This window comes from Schistocerca nitens, chromosome 2, assembly GCF_023898315.1.
Source record: "Schistocerca nitens isolate TAMUIC-IGC-003100 chromosome 2, iqSchNite1.1, whole genome shotgun sequence".
Classification (NCBI taxonomy): Eukaryota; Metazoa; Arthropoda; class Insecta; order Orthoptera; family Acrididae; genus Schistocerca; species Schistocerca nitens.
This window is the reverse complement of record NC_064615.1, coordinates 1,082,935,303-1,082,962,823: the sequence shown is the minus strand read 5'-3', so window position 1 is coordinate 1,082,962,823 and position 27,521 is coordinate 1,082,935,303. Positions and strand designations below refer to the sequence as shown.

The following is a 27,521-nucleotide window of genomic DNA, read 5'->3' as shown; positions in this document are numbered from 1 at the left end:
TGGTCGGATGAAAAAGCGATGTCAAAGGTTTGTGGTCCGTGATGATGGTCAAGTGACGACCATACAAGAAGTCATGGAACTTGGTAACACCAAACACGAGAGCTAAAGCTTCTTTCTCTATTTGTGAATAATTTCTTTGCGCAGATGAGAGCAATTTGGACGTAAAGGCAATAGGGCGATCATGCGAGCCATCTTTGTGCGCAAGCACAGCACCGATCCCGAATTCCGATGCATCTACCATCAACAAAAGGGGTTTTCGGGGATCGAATGGCGTAAGGCAAGTATGTGAAAGTAACGCCGATTTCAACTGGCGAAAGGCGCGTTCGCATTCCGTCGTCCAGACGAACGGAACACCTTTACGGCGTAAGCGATGAAGCGGAGCTGAAATGGAAGAAGCATTGCGCAAAAATTTATTATAATAATTAATTTTACCCAGCACACTCTGTAGCTGTTTTAAATTCTGCGGAGCAGGTAAATCCTGTATGGCACGGAGGTGCTCTGGACTCGGATGTATACCTTGGGCATTTATGACATGCCCCAGGTAGGGTAAGTCCCGAGCAAAAAACACACATTTGTCCTTCCTCAAGCGAAGACCATTCTGACGCAAGACCTGAAATAATGTTCGGAGATTTTGCAAATGTTCTTGCGACCTCATCACGCAATGCGTGGGGAACATTGCGCGCTCTGAAAAATTTCGGTTGCGCGTTGTCTTTCAATTCCAAATGTTCTTCATAGTTCTTAGCGCAACCAAGGCCCGGTGCAAAAATGTCTGCAAATTCTTCACAAAGACTAGAAACACTGACGGAAGGCACAGTCTGATTCACTGATAGGACCTGATTTACTATAGACAAATTAAACAATTGAAACAAATCTAAACCAAATAAGTTCACTGCACCAGAAGAACGAAGAACGTAAAATGACACAAGTTTCGTTTGTCCCTTGTATGTGGCAAGAAGGCTGCACTGTCCTAACACAGGGATCTGTTGTCCTGAGTAACTAGTTAACTTAACATTTGCGGCACGCAATGGCGGTGCGCCCAGCTGTTTGTACGTGTCGTGATTGTGCAATGAAACTGCAGCTCCGGTATCGAGCTGGAATGGTATCACTTTGCCTTCAAAGTCTAAGTCCACAAAAAGTTTATTGTCCTGCGGACGACAAGAGCGACTGTCACGTGCAATTTGAACTGATACAGGTACAGAAGCACTTGCGACTTTACGTGAGTTTCGGCGACGTCGACGCACATTTGTGGTGGGACGAACACAGTCACTGTTAGCTAAAGTGTCACTGGACGGGTGGGAATGAACCACATGAATGTCCATGGGTGAAGGTCCACGAGCCGGATTGTCCAGGGTTCGATTCCGGCGCGAAGCAAAGGGCCTGGAATTTGTGTGATTGTCTGATCTAAGCTTTTTCTGGCAAACACTTTGAACATGTCCTTTCTTTTGACAGTAAAAGCAAATAGCTTGGCGTGACGGGCAATTTTCACGCGAATGTCTAGTTGCACACCGCGGGCATGATTTCACTGCAGTTGCTGGCTTACGCGGCGCGCGTGTTGGCAAGGTAGGCTGCCGCTGCTGCGATGGGCGCGAGGGCCGCTTAGCGTCCCGTGCAGCGGGCCCGGCGGGCCGGTTAATGTGACACACTGCTGGCGAAGTTTCAAATGAGTCCTGAGCAAAGTCAAGTGTGTCTTGCCTATCCAATATGTCTATCACTTGTTGAAGGGAGGGATTTACTAGTTTCAAAATCTGTTCCCGTATGCGAACATCAGACACGTTCTGTGCTATTGCATCACGCACCATAGTATCTGAATAAGGGAGGCCACAGTCACATTCAAAGGCACACTCCCTAGTAAGTCCTTGCAAAGTTGCTACCCACTCCCTATTAGTCTGACCGGCCGTACGTTTTGTACGAAAAAACGTATACCGTTTTGCAACTACATTTACTGTTTCTTTGAAATAGGCATCTAAAGCAGACAAAATTTCTTCGTAGGACAGAGTTGCTACGTCGCGTCGGGGAAACAATTTCACTATCACACGGTAGGTAGACACACCGACACAAGAAAGCAAAAACGGCTGCCGCTCATTACCTTGAATTCTGTAGGCTGCTAGATGGAAGGCAAATTGTCGGGACCATTCAGTCCACGACTCTTGAGCTGCGTCGAAACTACGAAACGGAGGTGCAACAGCGTTTGGAGGCAGCGGTAGCGAAGAAGCGGCGGCTGCCGCATCGGTTTGTAGCGCACGTTGACCCTGGACGAGCTGTCCAAGGGCTTCCAATAACGCCTGCGTCTGCTGATTCTGCAAGCGAAAAAATTCGGACAGTACATCTGGAGATTGTGGCGAAGCCATGACACAAACGAATTAATACAAACTCTTTTACTCGTCGCCAAATAATGTTGTGTCTATTTCATACAGCATAGACACAATGAGGTAGCTAGGTGCACGCTAAACTAACGCAGACGGGCTTGAAGTTCTGGAACATGAGACTTATTAATGCACTAAAGAAAAGTACGTAGTGTTATAATACTTAACTTTAATTCTCTTGTTGGAATACATCTCTCTTGAATATTAGTAAGCTATAAGCACTGATACAAATGGCGCCTTGCTAGGTCGTAGCTATGGACTAAGCTGAAGGCTATTCTATCTGTCTCTCGGCAAATGAGAGGAAAGCTTCGTACGTCTGGTCGCAAGCTATGTCGTCCGTACAACTGGGGCGAGGTCTAGTCCGTGTCTTGTGACCTGCCATGTGGTGGCGCTAGGTTTGCGATTACACAGTGGCGACACGCGGGTCCGACATGTACTACAGGACCGCGGCCGATTTAAGTTACCACCTAGCAAGTGTGGTGTCTAGCGGTGACACCACATTTTCCAATTTGTTTTCATCTTCTGATGACTTTACTAGACAATAAACGATAGCATCATAGGCAAACAATCTAAGACGGCTGCTCAGATTGTCTGCTAAATCGTGTACATAGAAAAGGAATAGCAGAGGACCTGTAACACTACCTTGCGCAACGCCGGAAATCACTTTTGTTTTACTCGACTTTCCGTCAGTTAATTGCGACCTCTCTGACTGTGGTTGCGAGGGGAGATGCGACAATTGAAGACTTGAAATAAAGTGGCTTAAGGACCTAAATCATAAATTTAAGGAAAATGAGTTTCAAGTATACTAGGTAATTAATCATCATAACGGCACTATTAATGTGTTTTATGTGAATGTTAAGCACCGTATGGATGTAGCATCCAAAGGAAATTGCAGACATTGAAAAAGTATGAAAAACGTACTGAAAGTGGAAATGTAAAGAAAAGCTCTACCTGCGACAATTCGGTACCCAGTAAAAGACAGTAAAAATTCATTCTAGTTTTGTAAAACAGTATGTGGTCATTATTTGTATGGTACTGCATCATTTCAATCAAATCTTTCATCTTTTATTCAAGATTTGGCTTGTAACATCCAAGACAGGTAGCTGCATTTTCTTGCTGTGCTCTGCTTTTCTCAAAATAGGGATACCTTCCCACTCCTTAATTTCATTTAAGCTTCTTCTGGTCTTTACATGAATCTTTATTCCTCCACGAATTCTTATCCTGTGACAAACTTCTCATCTCAGAGTAGCACTTGCAACCTACATCCTCAGTTATTTGCTGGATATAGTCCAGTCTCTGTCATCCTCTACAGTTTTTGCCCTCTACAGCTCCCTCCAGTACCATTGAAGTCATTCCCTCATGTCTTAACAGATGTCTTGTCATCCTGTCCTTTCTCCTTACCAGTGTTTTCTACACATTCCTTTCCTCTCCGATTTTGAGCAAAACCTCTTCATTCCTTATCTTATCAGTCCACCTAATTTTCAGCATTCGTCTGTAGCAGCACATCTTAAATGCTTCGATTCTCTTCTATTCCGGTTTTCCCACAGTCCACGTTTCGCTACCATACAATGCTGGGCTCCAGACGTACATTCTCAGAAATTTCTTCCTGACGTCTATGGTTTGATACTAGTAGACTTCCGTTGGGCAGGAAGTCCTTTTTTGGCAGTGTCAGTCTGCTTTTTATGTCCTCCTTCCTCCATGCGTCATTGGTTAATTTGCTGTCCTGGTAGCAGAATTCATTTCGCCGTACGATGTGTAGTTGGACTGGTACGAAGTCCACTTTCAATCTAGAGGCTACAACAGTCACAGTTTTCCAGCTGTCTCTGCAAAAACGTGAAAGCCAAATGATGCTCCACACAAATTACCACTAGCTGTTAATCTATTGGTACTCAACGTGGAAACCTCAGCTGGGAATATTTGATGAGTCACTACAGTGGACTCAATTATTCAGAAACAGTCTTCATCGCATTTATTATTATTATTATTATTATTATTATCCCGCCAACCGGTTACAACCCGACGTAGGGGTCATCTTCTGGGCGTTTTCACCATTGGTCGACTGCTGGTGGGCCGGCCGGAGTGGCCGTGCGGTTCTAGACGCTACAGTCTGGAACCGAGCGACCGCTACGGTCGCAGGTTCGAATCCTGCCTCGGGCATGGATGTGTTTGATGTCCTTAGGTTAGTTAGGTTTAATTAGTTCTAAGTTCTAGGCGACTGATGACCTCAGAAGTTAAGTCGCATAGTGCTCAGAGCCATTTGAACCATTTGACTGCTGGTGGTGTCACTCCTATCTACATAGTTTCCTGCCGTTATGTAGACAGGAGTGACACCACCGGCAGTCGACCAATGGTGTAAACGCCCAGAAGATGACCCCTACGTCGGGCTGAAACCGGTTGGCGGTATAATAATAAATGCGATTAAGACTGTTTTTAAATAATTGATTAATCATACTACTCGCTGCTGTCCAAAAAACTACAGTGGACTGCCGAACGCTCCCGTCTCTTCCTATATTCTGTTGGAGGCGAGTGGAAGAAGGCGTACTCCATCACGAGTTGATACAAAATGGGCAAATTTCAGTATCGGCACTGAAGTTCGTACCATTTGAAAGGTCTTTAACTGCGAGCGCAACATTCCAGATATCGGTTTACTTATTCGTTATCCGAAATAAAAATCCCTAGAGAGTGGAGTACAACTCTTCGTCTCATCCTCGTTTCCATTTTATTTTATTATTTCTTTTATTTGTACGTTTTAGGCGCTCTCGTACGCCTACCAGACAACTGCCGGGAAGAGTCAGTTCGGCCGAATAAGAGTTGCAGGATTTTTTTTTTCTTTCCTCCCACTTTTCATCCCCCGCCCCTCTCCGCTCATCCTCCTCCCTTCTCCGTCATTCCCCCTGCTTCTCTAGCAGTCCTGCTGTTTATGTGAAGGATTCTCGAGCAGCATCTCTGAGCGAAAGACTTCTTTTTTGCCTTCTTTCTTTCGCGGTGCTCTCTCGACAACGATGGCCACATAAAGGCAAGTCGGTCGGCAGCGTCCTCGATCTCTGCGGGAGGCCTGCTGCATTATACCGCGCTGGGCCCGCGTATTGAGACGGGGAGCGACAGCAGACTCAGACGCCGAATCGCGGACGCATTTACTTCCCGGCCGTGGACACGGGACGCGGTCGTCCCGGCGTTTTATGGCGCATATCGGCATACGGCGTGCTGTTTGCGCCTGTCTCCACACACCAGGTTCAGACCGCAGGGCGGGCTGGACAGCACAGGCAAGGGAATGGCTCACCCGAAGGGCTCCTCCAGCAGGCGGAAATGCTTACCATACGATCGGAATGAAATCTTTCCGATGGATGGCAGTGTAACACTTATGTTTGGTATGATACTTTTGCAAAACATCTATGTTTCCCATAGATACAGCAATATCTGTGTTTTTTATATTCTCCGACATAAATCGTATGGAAATAGTTGTTCTTATTCTGTTCTTATTCTGTAACTTTAGGTAACCATATATATATATATATATATATATATATATATATATATATATATATATATATAGGGTGAGTCACCTAACATTACTGCTGGATATATTTCGTAAACCACATCAAATACTGACGAATCGATTCCAAAGACCGAACGTGATGAGAGGGGCTAGTATAATTGGTTAATACAAACCATAAAAAAATGCACGGAAGTATGTTTTTTAACACAAACCTACGTTTTTTTAAATGGAACCCCGTTAGTTTTGTTAGCACATCTGAACATATAAACAAATACGTAATCAGTGCCGTTTGTTGCATTGTAAAATGTTAATTACATCCGGAGATATTGTAACCTAAAGTTGACGCTTGAGTACCACTCCTCCACTGTTCGATCTTGTGTATCGGAGAGCACCGAATTACGTAGGGATCCAAAGGGAATGGTGATGGACCTTAGGTACAGAAGAGACTGGAACAGCACATTACGTCCACATTCTAACACCTCTTTATTGGTCTTTTTCACTGACGCACATGTACATTACCATGAGGGGTGAGGTACACGTACACATGTGGTTTCCGTTTTCAATTACGGAGTGGAATAGAGTGTGTCCCGACATGTCAGGCCAATAGATGTTCAATGTGGTGGCCATCATTTGTTGCACACAACTGCAATCTCTGGCGTAATGAATGTCGTACATGCCGCAGTACATCTGGTGTAATGTCGCCGCAAGCTGCCACAATACGTTGTTTCATATCCTCTGGGGTTGTAGGCACATCACGGTACACATTCTCCTTTAACGTACCCCACAGAAAGAAGTCCAGAGGTGTTAGATCAGGAGAACGGGCTGGCCAATTTATGCGTCCTCCACGTCCTATGAAACGCCCGTCGGACATCCTGTCAAGGGTCAGCCTAGTGTTAATTGCGGAATGTGCAGGTGCACCATCATGCTGATACTACATACGTCGACGCGTTTCCAGTGGGACATTTTCGAGCAACGTTGGCAGATCATTCTGTAGAAATGCGATGTATGTTGCAGCTGTTTGGGCCCCTGCAATGAAGTGAGGACCAATGAGGTGGTCGCCAATGATTCCGCACCATATATTTACAGTCCACGGTCGCTGTCGCTCTACCTGTCTGAGCCAGCGAGGATTGTCCACGGACCAGTAATGCATGTTCCGTAGACTCACCGCCCCGTGGTTTCTGAAACCCGCTTCATCGGTAAACAGGTAGAACTGCAACGCATTCTCTGTTAATGCCCATTGACAGAATTGCACTCGATGATTGAAGTCATCACCATGTAATTGCTGATGTAGCGACACATGAAACGGGTGAAAGCGGTGACGATGCAGTATGCGCATGACACTACTTTGACTCAGTCCACCGGCTCTCGCAATGTCCCGTGTACTCATGTGTGGGTTCATGGCAACAGCAGCTAACACACCAACTGCACTCGCTTCTCCTGTGACGGGCCTGTTACGGACCCGTTTGCGTGCTACGACAATACCTGTTGCATACAGTTGGCGGTAGATATTTTGCAATGTGCGGCACGTTGGATGGTCTCTGTCCGGGTACCGTTCTGCATATACCCTGCAGGCTTCAGCAGCATTTCGTCGACACTCGCCATAGATGAGTATCATCTCCGCCTTTTCAGAGTTCGAATACACCATGGTCACAGTTCCTACAACACTACACTGACGTCTGGTAACACGGTGTACTACAGTTGGTCTGCGTGCGGATACGAATGCAGAATAACAATAGCAGCAAGCGCTACATGCGGACACTGCGACAGCTAGACCAAACCACAACAGTGCACTACAGCCACACTCGTAAACACGGTCGTCATCGTAAACATGTCCCTGCAGATGCTGCTCGCCGACCGTGGCCCGTGTTTGTTACAACACGCAACTGAACGTCGGAGGTTTCAAGCGTCAACTTTAGGTTACAATATTTCCGGATGTAATTAACATTTTACAATGCAACCAATGGCACTGATTACGTATTTGTAACATACTTCCGTGCATTTTTGTATGGTTTGTATTAAACAATTACACTAGCCCCTCTCCTCACGTTCGGTCTGTGGAATCGGTTCGTCAGTATTTGATGTGGTTTACGAAATACATCCAGCGGCAACGTTAGATGACTCACCCTGTATATATATACACTATTGGCCATTAAAATTGCTACACCACGAAGATGACGTCCTAAAGACGCGAAATTTAACCGACAGGAAGAAGATGCTGTGATATGCAAATGATTAGCATTTCAGAGCATTCACAAAAGGTTGGCGCCGGTGGCGACACCTACAACGTGCTGACACGAGGAAAGTTTCCAACCGATTTCTCATACACAAACAGCGGTTGACCGGCGTTGCCTGCCGGCCGAAGTGGCCGTGCGGTTAAAGGCGCTGCAGTCTGGAACCGCAAGACCGCTACGGTCGCAGGTTCGAATCCTGCCTCGGGCATGGATGTTTGTGATGTCCTTAGGTTAGTTAGGTTTAACTAGTTCTAAGTTCTAGGGGACTACTGACCTCAGCAGTTGAGTCCCATAGTGCTCAGAGCCATTTGAACCATTTTTGAACCGGCGTTGCCTGATGAAACGTTGTTGTGACGCCTCGTGTAAGGAGGAGAAATGCGTACCATCACGTTTCCGACTTTGATAAAGATCGGATTGCAGCCTATCACGATTGCGGTTTATCGTATCGGGACATTGCTGCTCGCGTTGGTCGAGATCCAATGACTTGTTAGCAGAATATGGAATCAGTGTGTTCAGGAGAGTAATACGGAACGCCGTGCTCGATCCCAACGGCGTCGTATCACTAGCAGTCGAGATGACAGGCATCTTATCCGCATGGCTGTAACGGATCGTACAGCCACGTCTCGATCCCTGAGTCAACAGTCGGGGACGTTTGCAAGACAACAACCATCTGCACGAACAGTTCGACGACGTTTTCAGCAGCATGGACTATCAGCTCGGAGACCATGGCTGCGGTTACCCTTGACGCTGCATCACAGACATGAGCGCCTGCGATGGTGTACTCAACAACGACCCTGGGTGCACGAATGGCAGAACGTCATTTTTTCGGATTAATCCAGGTTCTGTTTACAGCATCATGATGGTCGCATCCGCGTTTGGTGACATCGCGGTGAATGCACATCGGAAGCCTATATTCGTCATCGCCATACTGGCGTATCACCCGGGGTGGTGGTATGGGCTGCCATTGGTTACACGTCTCGGTCACCTCTTGTTCGCATTGACGACACTTTGAACAGTGGACGTTAAATTTCAGATGTGTTACGACCCGTGGCTCTACCCTTCATTCGATGCCTGGGAAACCCTACATTTCGCTACGGTCGCAGGTTCGAATCCTGCCTTGGGCATGGATGTGTGTGATGTCCTTAGGTAAGATAGGTTTAAGTAGTTCTAAGTTCTAGGGGACTGATGACTTCAGAAGTTAAGTCCCATAGTGCTCAGAGCCATTTTTTCAAACCCTACATTTCAGCGGGATAATGCTCGACCGCATGTTGCAGGTCCTGTACGGGCCTTTGTGGATTGTTCTTGGTACTGATTTCTCAGGGTCTATGCACCGAAATTGCGTGAAAATGTAATCACATGTCAGTTGTAGTATAATATATTTGTCCAATGAATACCCGTTTCTCATCTGAATTTCTTCTTCTTGTAGCTATTTTATTGTACAGGTAGATTCAGCTGCCCCTACCAATAGGTGTTATGCAACTCACAACAACTTCAAAATGCACGCGCGCGTTTGTCATATTCTCTGGTTCTCTGTGCACATATTATTAGTCCTACAGAAGAAAATGCATAACTTCTCAGAGATTCTTCTTTACATTTTTTAACAAATAAATACATAACACTGAAACAGAAGATACTATAACTGCTAGAACACTGAAAACCCAATAAAACTGGGCGAGCCAAATAACACTAAAATTTCGTCTTGTAACAACCACAGACACGAAAGTCACTTGGTGTGGTACACAGGCAGACTGAAAGTGTCTGCTCTAAAGAGGCTTCTCACCAGATGAATTTTCAGGACCTTGTCCGTACGAAACTAAGTGTAGTTAAATTTTGTGCTGGGATACACAGGGCCAGGTTAACCCACGAGCAGGCCCGGGCTCATCACTTCGAACACCTTCTGTAAATGGACGTTCATGCCGCCTTTTTGACTTTCGTTGACCTTCAAAGACCTTAACGCTACACATAATTGGATTTGTCTCGAAAGTCGCTCTAAGAAAATAAGTGCCAAACTGTAGCATCCCATTAAAAAAAAAAAAAAAAGAAGTTTACCTTCATATCTCTGACTCGACCCCTCCTAGCAACAGAAAACCAACGTCATATTATGGCCCCTGTTCTCCCATGCAGCATTTGACCCACAAACTTTTCAGCTACTGTCATACTTTCGGAGTTATTCCTGACAGCAATAGTTAGTGACCCACCCTGTATAGTAAGTATTGTTTAAAATTGTTGCTAAATTTCGTGGGCAATAATTTTCTGAATCTTGTCTATGAAATGATAAGTTAAATTATAGCAAAAGAATAAGTGTTTAGAAGTAGTGATGAATTTCAATTATTGCTAAAATCATTGCACAGAAATTAAACTCTGCAAAGTAGAACAGTGGTTACAGAAACCAAGTATAGGCTAGAACAGTTAACAGTTAAACAAAACTTGTATACATTCTGTAAACTCTATTAGTTCATGTTAGTTAAAATAACAGCCTGGTAACTACTTCAAAATTACTGTCCTTCTGCTATGAAATATTAGAGCCATCTCATTTCCGAATTTTAATACTAGTCTTCTGTTGAGTGGTACATTATAATTAGCAATATCGTTTACACTCGAAAGCAGGTGGTGTACATTAGTGTGAAGTATTTTGTCACCAATACATTTAAACATTTATCTGTCTGCCTCATGGTTACTCACTTCACTAAAACATAGTTGTATGCGCTTTTGTTCTTTTGTATCCAAATTCCATTCAAGTTTCTCAGTAGAGTGGTGTTTAATGTGGTGATTATTTTACTTTGTTTAATGTACATGTACGTAGAACCACTGCTGTCTAATTAGGCTGGCAACCGTATTTATTTGCATGACCACAGTTTTACTCTCCATTTATAATAAAGTTGGTTCGATTCCCGCTAGAATAACGGTCGCATCCCCTCAATACGTAACATTTCAGGTGCCGAATTACAGTTCGATCACTTTCACGGTTTAAATCCTGGAAAAAGGTAACATTGTAGGTGAGACTGCTGTACTATTAAAACCTTATACTGTTATAAGGAAGGATGTCGACGCTCAGACATCGTCAGCCCACCCCTCCCACGTCCCCTATTAGGGATGGCTTTTCTCCGTTGCACCGTTCTTTTCCCATCTCCAGTTTAACCTAACTATTGAAAGTGTTAAAAAGACTGATTTCTGAAATAACGGATTTTCAGCTTTTAATTGGTGTTATTTCCAATAATATACGCAGACTTCGAACAATGATTGAAAAGTTGTAGGGCTCTCTCAGGCTCTTGCGTTATACCATACAATATACCTGGAATCAAAATTCCATTTAAAATAGGCACATAAAAGAAAACTTAGTCCATATGCTGTTTGCTACTTATCTCGAAAAGTACTAAGGGGTTGAATGCTATTAAAAAAAATTATCAGTTTTCTGGTACTATTTCTAATTTTTTTAAAAATTCTTTTCAAAAATCATGTTGTAATCGAGCATCGTACAACTATTTGGGAATTACGAGTAGTCAGTGCTAACGGGTGGAAAAGCGTGATTGGAGACTATTTTTCTTGTTCTGCTTTCTTGTTGCGCCACAAACAAATAAAGACGTATTACGTAGGTACAGGCAGCAGATCATGTATTTTTAAATTTTTATTATAAACAATGAATGAATTGTTAAGTTATTGTTTTATTGCTATATCCTTAATTTATTTTCTCTTTTATTATTTCATAGAAACGGCAGACAAATAATAAACGACTGACAAAAATTTTCTAGACTTCTTTTCATTCAATTATTTCGAATGAAAGTCGTTTGCAGTCAAAAATATGATTTTAATTTTTAACAGGAATTTGAATACAATTGATTTTTGAATGAAAAACTAAAAATCTTCTTTCAAAAAATTCAAATGAACACTTCCTATAGTAGGTAAAACAGAACATTTACAAGGGGCAATTATTTGTCAGTACTTAAAAAATTCCAGCAATGAGTTACGTCAGCTGATCAATTTTTATTGACCAATCTGTTCATAAGTACTCGTTCTATAAGGTGCTGACCTGTAAATCGACAACTTTCATCAGAAACAATATCATTCAAAGACGGTACCATTCCTTAGGAAACCACAGAACTTCCTGTCAATTGTTATAACCAGGAAAAACACAATAAATATACACTATGTGATCAAAACTATCCGGATACGCGGCTAAAAATGACTTACAAGTTCGTGGCGCCCTCCATCGGTAATGCTGAAATTCAATATAGTGTTGTCCCACCCTTAGCCTTGATGACAGCTTCCACTCTCGCAGGCATACGTTCAGTCAGGTGCTGGAAGGTTTCTTCGGAAATGGCAGCCCATTCTTCACGGAGTGCTGTACTGAGGAGAGGTATCGATGTCGGTCGGTGAGGCCTGGCGAAAAGTCGGCGTTCCAAAACATCCCAAAGGTTCAAATGGTTCAAATGGCTCTGAGCACTATGGGACTCAACTGCTGTGGTCATAAGTCCCCTAGAACTTAGAACTACTTAAACCTAACTAACCTAAGGACAGCACACAACACCCAGCCATCACGAGGCAGAGAAAATCCCTGACCCCGCCGGGAATCGAACCCGGGCGTGGGAAGCGAGAACGCTACCGCACGACCACGAGATGCGGGCCCATCCCAAAGGTGTTCTGTAGGATTCAGGTTAGGACTCTGTGCAGGCCAGTCCATTACAGGGATGTTATTGTCGTGTAACCACTCCGCCACAGGCCGTGCATTATGAACAAGTGCTCGATCGTGTTGAAAGATGCAATCGCCATCCCCGAATTGCTCTTCAACAGTGGGGAGCAAGAAGGTGCTTCAAACATCAATGTAGGGCTGTGCTGTGATAGTGCCACACAAAACAACAAGGGGTGCAACCCCCTCTATGAAAAACCCGACCACACCATAACACCACCGCCTCCGAATTTTACTGTTGGCACTACCCACGTTGGCAGATGACGTTCACCGGGCATTCGCCATACCCACTCCCTGCCATAGGATAGCCAAATTGTGTACCGTGATTCGTCACTCCACACAACGTTTTCCCACAGTTAAATCGTCCAACGTTTACGCTCCTTACACCGAGCGAAGCGTCGTTTGGCATTTACCGGCGTGTTGTGTGGCTTATGAGCATGAGTTTTCTCACGTCCCTCCTAACTGTCATAGTACTTGCAGTGGATCCTGATACTGTCTGGAATTCCTGTGTGATGATCTAGATAGATGTTTGCCTATTACACACTACGACCCTCTTCAACTGTCGGGGGTCTCTGTCAGTCAACAGACGAGGTCGGCCTGTACGCTTCTGTGCTGTACGTGTCCCTTCACGTTTCCACATCACTATCAAACCGGAAACAGTAGACCAAGGGATGTTTAGGAGTGTGGAAAACTCGCGTACAGACGTGTGACACAAGTGACATCCGATCACCTGACCACGTTCGAAATCGTGTGTTCCGGGGAGCGCCCCATTCTGCTCTCTCACGATGTGTAATAACTACTGAGGTCGGTGATATGAAGTACCTGGCAGCAGGTGGCAGCACAGTGCACCTAATATGAAAAGCATATGTTTTTTGGGGGTATTAGGATACTTTTTATCACATAGTATATCACAGTTTTTCAGTTTATTAACACAACACTGATACAAATAATCCTGCCACCAAGCGCCAAGTGATAGGCTAATACTTTATGAAATTAATAGAGATCATCCGCCGTTTCGATAGGTAAAGTAATGCAAATATCTATTATTTACAGATGACGTAAGCAGGTCTGAGCACCACTTGTTTTCACACGCAGCTTTTAGCAGCATTCCAGTGTTAGCATTATCATCACACGTGCTAATTACTATTCATTTTCGTATTATTGCCGCATTATGATTCATTGCAAATTCGTGGAAACCAGTGTGGTTAATCTGATAATGGATCGAGTGAAGGATTAAAGGGTAAAACTGCAGATGCTTTCAGCATTCGAATATGGAACGAAGAAATTTATAGTGTAGGCCTATGGTAAAATGGAGCACAGCATCAAGATCTTCAGTAGACAAATGATGAATACATCTTGATTAAATTTGGATGAAATTATCTCTCTGATGCGCAGTAATGATAGAAATTTTATAGTGTATGTTTTTGGCTGCCATGTTATTTGAACGATTAGGTAAATGACACAGTGAATTCTAGCTAGGGCACGTGCTACATAAATTTTTCACAAGATATACTAAGAAAATTTTGAGAAAGGAATAAGGTCCGACGATAACTTTCATCATATATATAGCCTCGCAAAAAATGGTTCAAATGGCTCTGAGCAGTATGGGACTTAACTTCTGTGGTCATCAGTCCCCTAGAACTTAGAACTACTTAAACCTAACTAACCTAAAGACATCACACACATCCATGCCCGAGGCAGGATTCGAACCTGCGACCCTAGCGGTCACGCGGTTCCAGACTGAAGCGCCTAGAAACGCACGGCCACACCGGCCGGCTTAGCCTCGCACGTTAGCGTGCTGCTTCCGGTATTCGTGAAGACGGTGGGCCGGCCAGTGTGAACGTGGTTTTTAGTCGGTTTCCCACATCTGACTAAGTGAATACAGGGCTGGTACCAAAGTACTGCCTCAGTTACACGCACGATACGCACACTTTGACGTATAGTAACACTTGACACTGACAGTTGGGAGTACACAAATTTTGTCACGCCATCCTCTACCAGTAACATTGCCACATCCGAAAAATTAACATACCCAGATACGGGATAAAGGTCAAGAGATATATAGAGGACATTCATAGTTGTCATTCTCAGCCTAACCGTACAGTAAGCTAGACGGAAATATGCATCTGAGAAGACATTTCAACATATTATCTACCATTTCGTAGTGCAGGTGTCTTCAGATTGTCGAGCTGTACATAGCTCTAGTCTTCCGGAAGCTCAGTTATGAACATCTATATGGATTTTTATCAAATTACAAAGTGTGTAGAAGCAGTGGATATGTTCAGAAAGAGCATTCTCAAATGTTATCTCAAGCACACGAGTCGCGGGCAACAAGACAGAAAGATGCGAAGTTACGGCGAACTGTGTACGTCAGGCCCATTTCTGATGCTGCGAGAGAAAGCTGGCGATCCGTGTCCGGCGGAGGAGTTACTCTCACGCAGCGAGCTGCAATCAGCGCGTATTCTGCTGGTGTGTGAAAGTTCTTCCGCTAACAGGAAACAGGTTTCCAGAAAGAGGCTTCTCCAGAGCGTACAGTCTCAATGGAGATGAACTTATACTAGCGGAAAGCTGCACTGCCTATAGAGAATGCCACAGTCACGCTCCGCATTCGCGAGTGATTCTTTGCTACCGTACTCTTCGTAGGCAACTGTGAGAGTTCAGGTCCGTTTTCTACGCAAAAAGTCGGTAAAAATATGTTTCAGCGCATTTGTGCCACCATCAGTGGATACTTTTACTCAGGAATTATTTTCTAGAATGTTATGATCTCTACTACCTTCAGTACGTTAATTTCAGTGCGTGCTGGGAAGTAATGCCGAATTTTTACGTGAAAACTCCTTTTTTAAATTCTGTATATTTATTCTTCATATCTACATATTCATTTCTCACCCCAGTCACCGTGGCAATGAACACGTTTCTCCCAGGGAGAGACCAGTTTGTTGATATGGCCTCTGTAGAATGTTTGACTTTGTTGACGGATCCACAACCTCACCTCTACTTACGGCGCTTCATCACTATCAAAGTGATGTCCTCGAAGGCGTTCAAAAATAAATTTTGGAAAGAGATGAAAATCGGACGGGGCCAAGCGGGTACTGTACGGAGGATGATCGATGAGAAGCCAAGGCGTCGGATTGTTGCAGATGTCGCAGCGGTCGTGTGTGGTCCGGCGTTGTCATGTGGACGAGTTCTTTGAATTCGAAGCTCGAACGCAGCACTGCTCCTCACGCATCGACATAGTTACGCTACGTACCGCCATGTTGGACGCTACAGTACGGCTCCTTCTTGCGGCTGAGGGCAGCAAGTATGAAGAATAGAGACGAACAATGTTAATAACGTTTATTTTAATTTAAGAAAAACTTGAGTTTTCACATAAAAAATTCGGAGGCATTACTTTTCAGTACATCCTAGTATATACAGGGTGTTTCAAAAATGACCGGTATATTTGAAACGGCAATAAAAACTAAACGAGCAGCGATAGAAATACACCGTTTGTTGCAATATGCTTGGGACAACAGTACATTTTCAGGCAGACAAACTTTCGAAATTACAGTAGTTACAATTTTCAACAACAGATGGCGCTGCGGTCTGGGAAACTCTATAGTACGATATTTTCCACATATCCACCATGCGTAGCAATAATATGGCGTAGTCTCTGAATGAAATTACCCGAAACCTTTGACAACGTGTCTGGCGGAATGGCTTCACATGCAGATGAGATGTACTGCTTCAGCTGTTCAATTGTTTCTGATTCTGGCGGTACACCTGGTCTTTCAAGTGTCCCCACAGAAAGAAGTCACAGGGGTTCATGTCTGGCGAATAGGGAGGCCAATCCACGCCGCCTCCTGTATGTTTCGGATAGCCCAAAGCAATCACACGATCATCGAAATATTCATTCAGGAAATTAAAGACGTCGGCCGTGCGATGTGGCCGGGCACCATCTTGCATAAAGCACGAGGTGTTCGCAGTGTCGTCTAAGGCAGTTTGTACCGCCACAAATTCACGAAGAATGTCCAGATAGCGTGATGCAGTAATCGTTTCGGATCTGAAAAATGGGCCAATGATTCCTTTGGAAGAAATGGCGGCCCAGACCAGTACTTTTTGAGGATGCAGGGACGATGGGACTGCAACATGGGGCTTTTCGGTTCCCCATATGCGCCAGTTCTGTTTATTGACGAAGCCGTCCAGGTAAAAATAAGCTTCGTCAGTAAACCAAATGCTGCCCACATGCATATCGCCGTCATCAATCCTGTGCACTATATCGTTAGCGAATGTCTCTCGTGCAGCAATGGTAGCGGCGCTGAGGGGTTGCCGCGTTTGAATTTTGTATTGATAGAGGTGTAAACTCTGGCGCATGAGACGATACGTGGACGTTGGCGTCATTTGGACCGCAGCTGCAACACGGCGAACGGAAACCCGAGGCCGCTGTTGGATCACCTGCTGCACTAGCTGCGCGTTGCCCTCTGTGGTTGCCGTACGCGGTCGCCCTACCTTTCCAGCACGTTCATCCGTCACGTTCCCAGTCCGCTGAAATTTTTCAAACAGATCCTTTATTGTATCGCTTTTCGGTCCTTTGGTTACATTAAACCTCCGTTGAAAACTTCGTCTTGTTGCAACAACACTGTGTTCTAGGCGGTGGAATTCCAACACCAGAAAAATCCTCTGTTCTAAGGAATAAACCATGTTGTCTACAGCACACTTGCACGTTGTGAACAGCACACGCTTACAGCAGAAAGACGACGTACAGAATGGCGCACCCACAGACTGCGTTGTCTTCTATATCTTTCACATCACTTGCAGCGCCATCTGTTGTTGAAAATTGTAACTACTGTAATTTCGAAAGTTTGTACGCCTGAAAATGTACTGTTGTCCCAAGCATATTGCAACAAACGGTGTATTTCTATCGCTGCTCGTTTAGTTTTTATTGCCGTTTCAAATATACCGGTCATTTTTGAAACACCCTGTAGCTTGCCATCGTTAATTTCGTGGTATCTGTCTTCATAAACAGTGTGTTTTGTGTGTAGGTGACGATAGTACGAAACTAGCTATGACAAACTCGTCAAGAATGCACAGAAGTACTACAGAACATAACACTGTAGAAAGGAAGACTAGAATACTAGTAATTTCCTTTCCTGTTCCACTCGCAAATAGAGCAAGGGAAAAACGACTATCTGTACGCTGAGCCGTGCACGACTCGCGTTTATCCCATTTATTGTTTGTCATCTTCTGTTACGGTACTGCAGCGTGTGTCGATAAGTGCACTGTCGTACCGTCTCTGGAGATGGATCGTCGTGTGTCTGGCAGTCAGTTGGAGACGGACCAGCAGTGCAGTCGGGGACGGAGCGCCGGTGAGGCGCGGACAGCCAGTGCTCGCCGACCGCTGGCGACATGAACTGTCCGACGGAGGGAGATTGGAGCGGGACGACCGTTGGTTGGTCGTTCGGTTGGGTTGGACGTTCGGTTGGTCGTCTCATCGGTCGACGTATATTTGGTTCTTTCACCGTTTCCGGGTCTGGACAGTTGGTTGGTTGGCGTGGAGCAGCGAGGAAATCTCCGCGGCGAGTAATTTGGCCGGGCCCGCTGGCTGTCTCTATGCGGTGCCGAAGTGTGTGGTGATGCTACGAGGTTCGTGGTTGCTACGAGGTTCGTGGCTCACCAATTCTGAACATGAAAGTTGAGTTTTGACTTAATATACCAGCAAGTCACGACTGTTCACATTTTGTCGCTTGGAGTTCGTTTCGGCTGTTGGGATATTCCCACAAGCAACATTGTGTGTTTCCAAGTTGGCAGATTTAAGCCACCCTCCGGTGGAGTTTAACTGTACTTGGTTATTTGAATTTCTCGTATCTTATCTTCGTGGTCCTTATGCGAAATGAATGTTGGAGGCAGTAGAATCGCTCTGCAGTCAGCTTCGAATCCTGGCTCTCTAAATTTTCTCGATAGTGTTTCTCGAAAGTAACGTCGCCTTCCCTTCAGGAACTCCCAGATGAGTTCCCGAAGCATCTCCTTAATACTTGCGTGTTCCTCAAAGCTAACGGTAACAGATCTAGTCACCCACCTCTGAACTGCTTCGATGTCTTCCTTTGATCCGACCTGGTGCTGATTCCAAACACTCGAGCAGTACTATTCTCTATGCGACCTCCATTTGCAGATGAGCCACACTTTCCCAAAATCGTCCCGATAAACCGAAGTCGACCATTCGTCTTCCCGACCACGATCCTCACATGCTTGTTCCATTTCACATTGCTTTGGAGTGTTAAGCCCAGATATTTGAACGACGTGACTGTGTCAACCTGCGCACTATTAATACTGTAATTGTAATATTATGGGTTTCTTTTTCCTACTCATCCGTATTAAATTACATTTTTCTGCATTTAGAGCAGTCTGCCATTCATGAAACCAACTAGAAATTTTGTCTAAATCATCTTGTATCCTCCTATAGTCACTAAACTTCAAGATCTTCCCCTACACCATAGCATCATCCGCAGCCGTCGCAGATTACTGCCCACTCTATCGGCCAAATCAACTATGTACACGTAGAAAAGAATAGCGGTCCCACAATACATTCCTGAGGCACACCTGACGATACTCTTATCTCTGATAATACACTCCGTCGTGGATAACGTACTGTGTTCTATTACTAAACAAATATTCCAGACACTCAAATATCTGGGAACCTGTTCTACATGTTCGTACGAGTACATTCGTTAACAGTCTGCAGTGGGGCTCCGTTTCAAATGATTTTCAGAAATCTGCCTGATTCCCTTCATTCATACTTCGCAGTATATTATGCAAGAAAAGGGCAAACTAAGTTTCGCACAAGCGATGCTTTCTAAATCGGTGGTGATTGGTGGACAGAAACTTTTCGGTCTCAAGGAAATTTATTACCATCAAGCGCCAAAGAAACTGGCATAGGCATGCGTATTCAAATGCAGATACATGTAAACAGGTTGGAAACGCCAATATTAGACAACAAGTGTCTGGCGCAGTTGTTAGATCGGTTACTGGTGCTACAATGGTAGGTTATCAATATTTAAGTAAGTTTTAGCGTGGTTTTATGTTCGCCGCACGAACGATGGGGCACTGCATCTCGAAGGTACCGATGAAGTGGTAATTTTCCCATACGACCATTTAACGAGTGTACCGTGAATATCAGGAATGCGGTAAAACATCAAATCTCCGACATCGCTTAGGCCGGAAAAAGATCCTGCAAGAACGGGAGCAGCGACGACTGAAGAGAATCGTCCAACGTGACAGAAGTGCAACCCTTCCGCAAATTGCTGCAGAATTCAATGCTAGCCATTAACAATTATCAGCGTGCAGATCATTCAACGAAACATCATCGATAAGGGCTTTCGGAGCCAAAGCCCACTCGTGTACCCTTCATGACTGCACGACACAAAGCTTTACACCTCACCTCCGCCTGTCAACATGGACATTGAACTGTTGATGACTAGAAACATGTTGCCTGGTCGGACGAGTCTCGTTTCAAATTGTGTCTATCTCATGGACGTGTACAGGTATGGAGACAACCTCATGAATCCAAGGACCCAGCATGTCAGCTGGGGACTCTTGAAGCTGGTGGAGGCTCTGTAATGGTGTGGGGCGTGTGCTGTTGGAGTGATATAGGACCCTTCATACGTCTAGATACGACTCTGACATGTGACACGTACGTAAGCATCCTGTCTGATCACCTGCATCCATTCAGGTCCATTGTGCATTCCGACGGCCTTGGACAATTCCACCATGACAATGCGACATCCCACGCGTCCAGAATTGCCACAGAGTGGCTCTAGGAATGCTCTTCTGAGTTTAAACACTTCCGTTGGTCATCAGACTCCCCAGTCATGAACATTAATGAGCATATCTGGGATGCCTTGCAACTTACTGTTCAGAAGAAATCCCCACCCCCAACGCAGTCTTACGGATTTATGGACAGCCCTGCACGATTAATGGTGTCAATTCTCTCCAGTATTACTTCAGACATTAGTCGAGTCCATGCCAGGCCGTGTGGCGGCTCTTCTGCGTGCTCGCGGAGGCCCTACACGATGTTAGGCAGGTGTACTAGTTTCTTTGGCTCTTCAGTGTGTATTCGAACTGAGAGTACGAGGGTGAGTCAAATGGAAACCTTAAATTTGTAATAACAAATCGAAATTTCGCGCCGTTATCATGTAAGTTGGTAAGTGTGCTACAAACAACGTGCGGAATGGCCTGTAGGTGGCAGCATAGTGCAGATGCACACATACCGTCGCAGTATCAGTATAAAGATGGCCGCCCCACTTGCGACTTGCACCAGGGAGGAACAGCGTTCTGTTATTCGGTTTTTGCGTAGTGAAGGTGTGAAACCTATTGAAATTCATCGACGAATGAAGGTTCAGTACGATGATGCATGTTTGTCACAGCATCAAGTCTACGAATGGAGTAGGAAGTTCGCAAATTGTGTGACTTCAGTGGAAGATGCTCCTCGTCCAGGTCAGGCACAACGAGTTCTGACTCCACAGAACATTGCAGCCGTTGAAGCCATAGTGAAGGAAAACCGCCTTGTGACACTGTATGACATTGTAGCATGTTTACAGATTAGTCATGGGTCAGCACACCACATTGTTCATGATGTTCTCCAGTTTCACAAAGTGTCTGCAAGATGGGTGCCACTACAGCTGACTCCTGAAATGAGAGAACGACATGTTGATGCTTGTGAAGAACGTCTTCGGCGCCTTGAACGAGAAGGTGATGCAAGAATCGTTGTTGGGGACGAAACCTGAGTTCACTTCTACCAACCGGAAACTAAGGGACCGAACAAGGAATGGCGCCATTCCTCATCACCAAAACCAAAGAAGTCTCGAACAGAACCACCAGCAGGGAAGATTATGCTGATTCTCTTTTGGGACGAAAAAAACATCATTTAGGAACATTACATGCCTAGAGGGACAACTGTCACCAGTGCATCATACACAGATCCCCTAAAAAAATCATCTGCGGCCTGCAATCAAATCAAAGCGACGTGGATTGCTTTCAGCAGGTGTCCTTTTGCAACATGACTATGCAAGGCCCCACACTGCCCGTACAACAGTTGCAACAATCACAGACCTGAAATTTGAGTGTCTTCCTCATCCACCATACTCACCAGTCCTTGCCCCAAGTGATTTCCATACGTTTGGACCACTCAGAGGCGCAGTGGGAGGAAAGAAGTTCCGTTCTGATGAAGAGGTACGCCACGCGGTGCCTGAGTGGCTGCGCGGACTACCAAAAGAATTTTTTTTCTACAGAAATTTATGCACTTTGTAAGCGCTGGAGGACTTGCATTGAGCGTGGGGGAGATTATGTTGACAAGTGATGCAGCTTTGTACAATTTCTGCACAATAAATAATATTTAAAATTATATTTAAGGTTTTCATTTGACTCACCCTCGTATGTTCAAGAATTCTGCAGCAAACCGATGTTAAGGATATTGGTCTGTAATTTTGCAGGTCCATTCTTTTATCCTTATTAGATACAGCAGTTTTACTGCCTTTTTTCCCAGTCGCATGGGATTTTGCTCTGGTGAGAGATTTGCGATAAATTTGAGCTAAAGTGTAACACTTTATTTCCGTCAGTGTAGTAGGTATTTTGCAAAACATGGATGCAGGAATGTCGGTGTTATCTAGTTCATCATCACAACGATTACGAGTCTTCACCACCCGGACATGGCTGATGCGTCCTTCGTCTGCTTTTTTCAGTTTTCTTTTTTTTTTTATTGTTCCAAGGGATAGTAAAAGCACTCACTGGGAGCTATAATTAGTATGTCGGAGTGGCTGCGTCGCCACCAAACTGTTAAATAGGCAGGATGGATGGTACACCCTGAGCTAAAGCAATGTTCGCTGCTATACCCCTGCGGTGTCGCCATTCCGGAGAAATACTGTAACGCGCGGTTAATTGGATTACGGAGATTGGAAATAACGCCGCTATCGACCGCGGGATTAAGCGGCTCGGCCTAGCGCGCCCCGAGTACAGGGTCGCGGGTCGGCGACCGTGAAGTGTGTATCATTTATCGAGTTTGCGAGGTCATCGCCACTGATCATTTCCTTCCAAATCGGATTACGCGCGGTAGGGCTTATAGACTAGGACCCCTATCAACGCCGCAGCAGTCTATTACGCAGATGGAAGTTGAAAGTTAAATTTGTACGCCGTTAGAGCACGGCAGTTCTGACGAGATCCAGTGACGTACCAACAGTGACAAACGGATATTTTTAAAATGCTGCGTGGGACCAGGTTGTTAATTGGTAGTTCACAGTGTGCACGTTCATTTAATGCCAGTCGAGACTGCAACCAGAAATCGCATGGTATATGACTCCATACATTCACTTCGCAGTGATTTGCAGACTACAGATGATGTGTAGATGTAGACCAGTGTAGAGAATATCGTCGATAAATATTTGTCTCAAATCAGAATTTTGATCTTATTGCTGCCTAAATACTGACGAACAACTGGTATTATTGCTGGTGACGTCTTTCTGTATGATGACTATGATGATGATGATGATGAATATCATCAAAAAATGTTCAAATGTGTGTGAATTCCTAAGGGACCAAACTGCTTATGTCATCGGACCCTAGACTTACACACTACTTAAACTAATTTAAACTGACTTACGCTAAGAAAAACACACACAACCATGCCCGAGGGAGGACTCCAACCGCCGGCGGAAGGGGTCGTGCAATCCGTGACATGACGCCTCAAACCGCGCGGCCACTCCGCGCGGCTCAGCTTCCTCATCATGTTCTGTGTTAACGTGCGTCTGAGACCTACAACAAAAACAAAAGAAGTGAAAGCCACATTACAGAAGGAAAATATAAACTTCACACTACAAAAAAAATTATAAAAGACCATTTAACAAGATGCACAATACCAAAGGTAAGCCAGTCACATCGTAAGAGATATCTAATGCAGATGGTAGTCCCTCGTTGCCAGGCGCTAGCTAGATGTTCCACCACTGTGGGCTCCACCTGTTTAACCTGTTGCAAAGTGTTGCCATTGTGCAACAAATCGCAAATTTACGTATGACGTTAAGGAAACCACACTTACGCTCATATTCAGAAAAAAAAAAAAAACAGAACACGTTGAACGGTTAGAAATTGGACGTGGATATTCACAGGACATGTACACTAGTATGTTCTGCAGAAATGGTTAACATTACAGTCACTTCGGTTCAGCATGTGTCCTGTTGCCTAGTAGACTCAGGGGCCACCACGGCCCTGATAACTTGTCCCTGCGTGATGGCATCGACGCGTATAAGGCACGAATGGCGTACTGTATCCATGCTGCAGTCACCTGGTTCCAAAGCCCATTAGTGATGGTTGGGATTGGGTCACAGCAGTGCATTCGTCCTTTCACCGTATCCCGCACATCTGGGATTAGTGACAGGTCTGGTGATCTGGCGGGCCAGGGCAAAAGGCTGACATCCTGCGACACCAAGGAGGCACGTGTTCGTGCAGCAACATGTGGGCCTGCATTATCTTGCTAAAAAATGGCGTCTGGGGTGTTGTGCAAACAGGGTGGGGCCACGGGCCGCAGGATTTCATGTAGGTCTCACTGACAACCGTAGCCTGGACACGCACCAACTGCGATCTGTGGCTGTACCCAATAGCACCCCACGCCATAAGGCCTTGAGTTGGCGCTGTATGTCTTGAGCGAATAGTCACTGTGATGCCGCTCCCCCTGTCTGCAGCGAACCAAAATACGGCGATCATTTTTAAACAGACAGAACCTGGATTTCGTCCGGAAACACAATCTGATACCATTCCTGTCCCCAGTGACGTCGTTCCATACACCACTGCCGTCTAGCATGTTTCTGCACATTCATAAGGGTAGCGCGGACTAGTAGACGACTCGCGCGTAACCCATCCCGTAACAAATAGCGACGGTCTGTCACCCCTGATAGTCTACGATGTGGTACACTGTTGCAATTTTGCGCCAGAGCCGAGGAGGACGCAGATCTGTCCTGCAATTCCTTTTGGTTGAGGTGTCGATCTTCTCATGGGATGGTCTGGGTGGTGCGACCTGACCCATCTCGTCGTGTTCTACGGCCTTCCGTGAACCATTCTGCACACAGCCGTTACACTGCCGAAACACTTCGTCCCACACGAGCAGTAACTTCCCGCATCGATGCATCTCATTCTCTCATAACAATAATGCGCCCTCTTTCAAACTCATTGATTTGACGGTATGGTTCGCGCATACGTCTGCGAGCCATCCTGGACGTCTGCTCGAGTCACGCTGATCCATTAGCTTCGGTTCTTTTAGCGACAACGAGAGCCTCGGGCACATGATAGCGGTAGATGGTGTTGCGCCGCGATATCGCCATTGTTCAAGTGCTACTCACTTCTGCGGAACATACTAATGTACATGGCCTGTGGAGATGAACGTCCTATCTCTAGTCGTTCGAAATCCATAATCTTTGCTGAAAGTCGAGTGTACGTAAACACACGCAAAAGGAGCTAAAAGAGTAAATTGTATCTCCCACTTAGATCACATCTAGAAACATGTTTGAAGTACGTAACATGTTGGTTAATGACAGTACAGATTATTTTGCCTGTCTCTATAACTGAACAGTTATTAATTAATCAATATTTTGATTAGTTGTCGTATGGCAACAAATAAAAATATCGACTAAATCAAAATTTCTATCTTCAACCTGTTACATATTATTTTGTTTGTCAGACCCTCCCGCTAGATTTTTTTTACTGAAATTGGTTTCCTAAAAAGAAGTCTTGCAAAAGACGATTAAAAATTGTGGTACTCGGTTATGGATTCTTTCATCGCGTCATTGAACGTCCTCTGGGGCATTTGCAACAGTTTGAGAATGGACGACTCAGTAGGGATTGATACATGAGCTCTTAAGATGTGACCAAACCACGGTAGCCTCTTCTGTCCTATTTTTCGGTCAAAGTGTGACTATCTACTACTGGTACAGATCTTTCGTTCTTTATTCCCCTTTGCCTTCCACAGTATTGTCGACGGGTCCATAGTTCTTCGAAGGACCTTCTACATCTACATCTACATCTACTTCCATACTCCGCAAGCCACCTGACGGTGTGTGGCGGAGGGTACTTTGAGTACCTCTATCGGTTCTCCCTTCTATTCCAGTCTCGTAGTATTCGTGGAAAGAAAGATTGTCGGTATGCCTCTGTGTGGGCTCTAATCTCTCTGATTTTCATGGTCTCTTCGCGAGATATAGGTAGGAGGGAGCAATGTACTGCTTGACTCCTCGGTGAAGATATGTTCTCGAAACTTCAACAAAAGCCGTACCGAGCTACTGAGCGTCTCTCCTGCAGAGTCTTCCACTGGAGTTTATCTATGATCTCCGCAACGGTTTCGCGATTACTAAATGATCCTGCAAAGAAGCGCGCTGCTCTCCGTTGGATCTTCTCTATTTCTTCTATCAACCCTGTCTGGTATGGATCCCACACTGGTGAGCAATATTCAAGCAGTGGGCGAACAAGTGTACTGTAACCTACTTCCTTTGTTTCCGGATTGCATTTCCTTAGGATTCTTCCAATGAATCTCAGTCTGGCATCTGCTTTACCGACGATCTACTTTATATGATCATTCCATTTTAAATCACTCCTAATGCGTACTCCCAGATAATTTATGGAATTAACTGCTTCCAGTTGCTGACCTGCTATATTGTAGCTAAATGATAAGGGATCTTTCTTTCTATGTATCCGCAGCACATTACACTTGTCTACATTGAGATTCAATTGTCATTCCCTGCACCATGCGTCAATTCGTTGCATTTCAGTACAATTTTCCATTGTTACAACCTCTCGATGTACTACAGCATCATCCGCAAAAAGTCTCAGTGAACTTCCGATGTTATCCACAAGGTCATTTATGTATATTGTGAATATCAACGGTCCTACGACACAGCCCTGCGGCACACCTGAAACCACTCTTACTTCAGAAGACTTCTCTCCATTGAGAATGACATGCTGCGTTCTGTTATCTAGGACCTCTTCAATCCAATCTCACAGTTGGTCTGATAGTCCATATGCTCTTACTTTGTTCATTAAACGACTGTGGGGAACTGTATCGAACTGTCGAAAACAGATTGTTTCTTTAGTTGACGCGGATTTCGCCCAGGTTTGACGAGCATGTAAAAGTACCGGCCGTACTGGTGTCATGAATAGCTGAATCTTATTTTTCTGGAATGTCAGGCGTGAGCTGAATAAGTTATTCAGATCAAAGGACATGCAATTAGCGTTTGTTATACGACGATGCACTTCGTTCGTCACTTGCTTTTATGTCCTCCCCAGATAGCTGAGTGGTCAGCGTGACGGACTGTCACTCCTAAGGGCCCGGGTTCGATTCCCGGCTGGAGATTTTCTCCGCTCAGGGACTGGGTGTTGTGTTGTCCTAATCATCATCATTTCATCCCCATCAACGCGCAAGTCGCCGAAGTGGCGTCAAATAGAAAGACTTGCACCAGGCGAACGGTCTACCCGACGGGAGGTCCTAGTCACACGACTTGCTTTTATTAGCCAGTATGGATCCCAGGTACCAGAATTCTTGAACTGGTTCAGAGGTATGCCGACCACTACGGTGGAAGGAGGGAGAGACCGACGGGGTAATACAACGAGATATTCTGTTTTAATATCTCCATGTTGTGGAGAATTCGGGAAGTATCAGCGCATACTTGCTCCAAGGTGTCGCCAAGAATCACCAAATAGACAACAAATGCCTGTGTTTTGTCTGCTCGCACCATCTCAGATTCTCT

At 45.0% G+C, this 27,521-nt stretch overlaps 1 protein-coding gene across 1 annotated transcript in view; it reads left to right on the top strand.

The window, feature by feature from the left end:
• The window catches only part of LOC126237477 (solute carrier organic anion transporter family member 4A1), a 1,087,525-nt gene that overhangs the window by 632,222 nt on the left and 427,782 nt on the right, over positions 1-27,521 (top strand). The window lies entirely within an intron of this gene.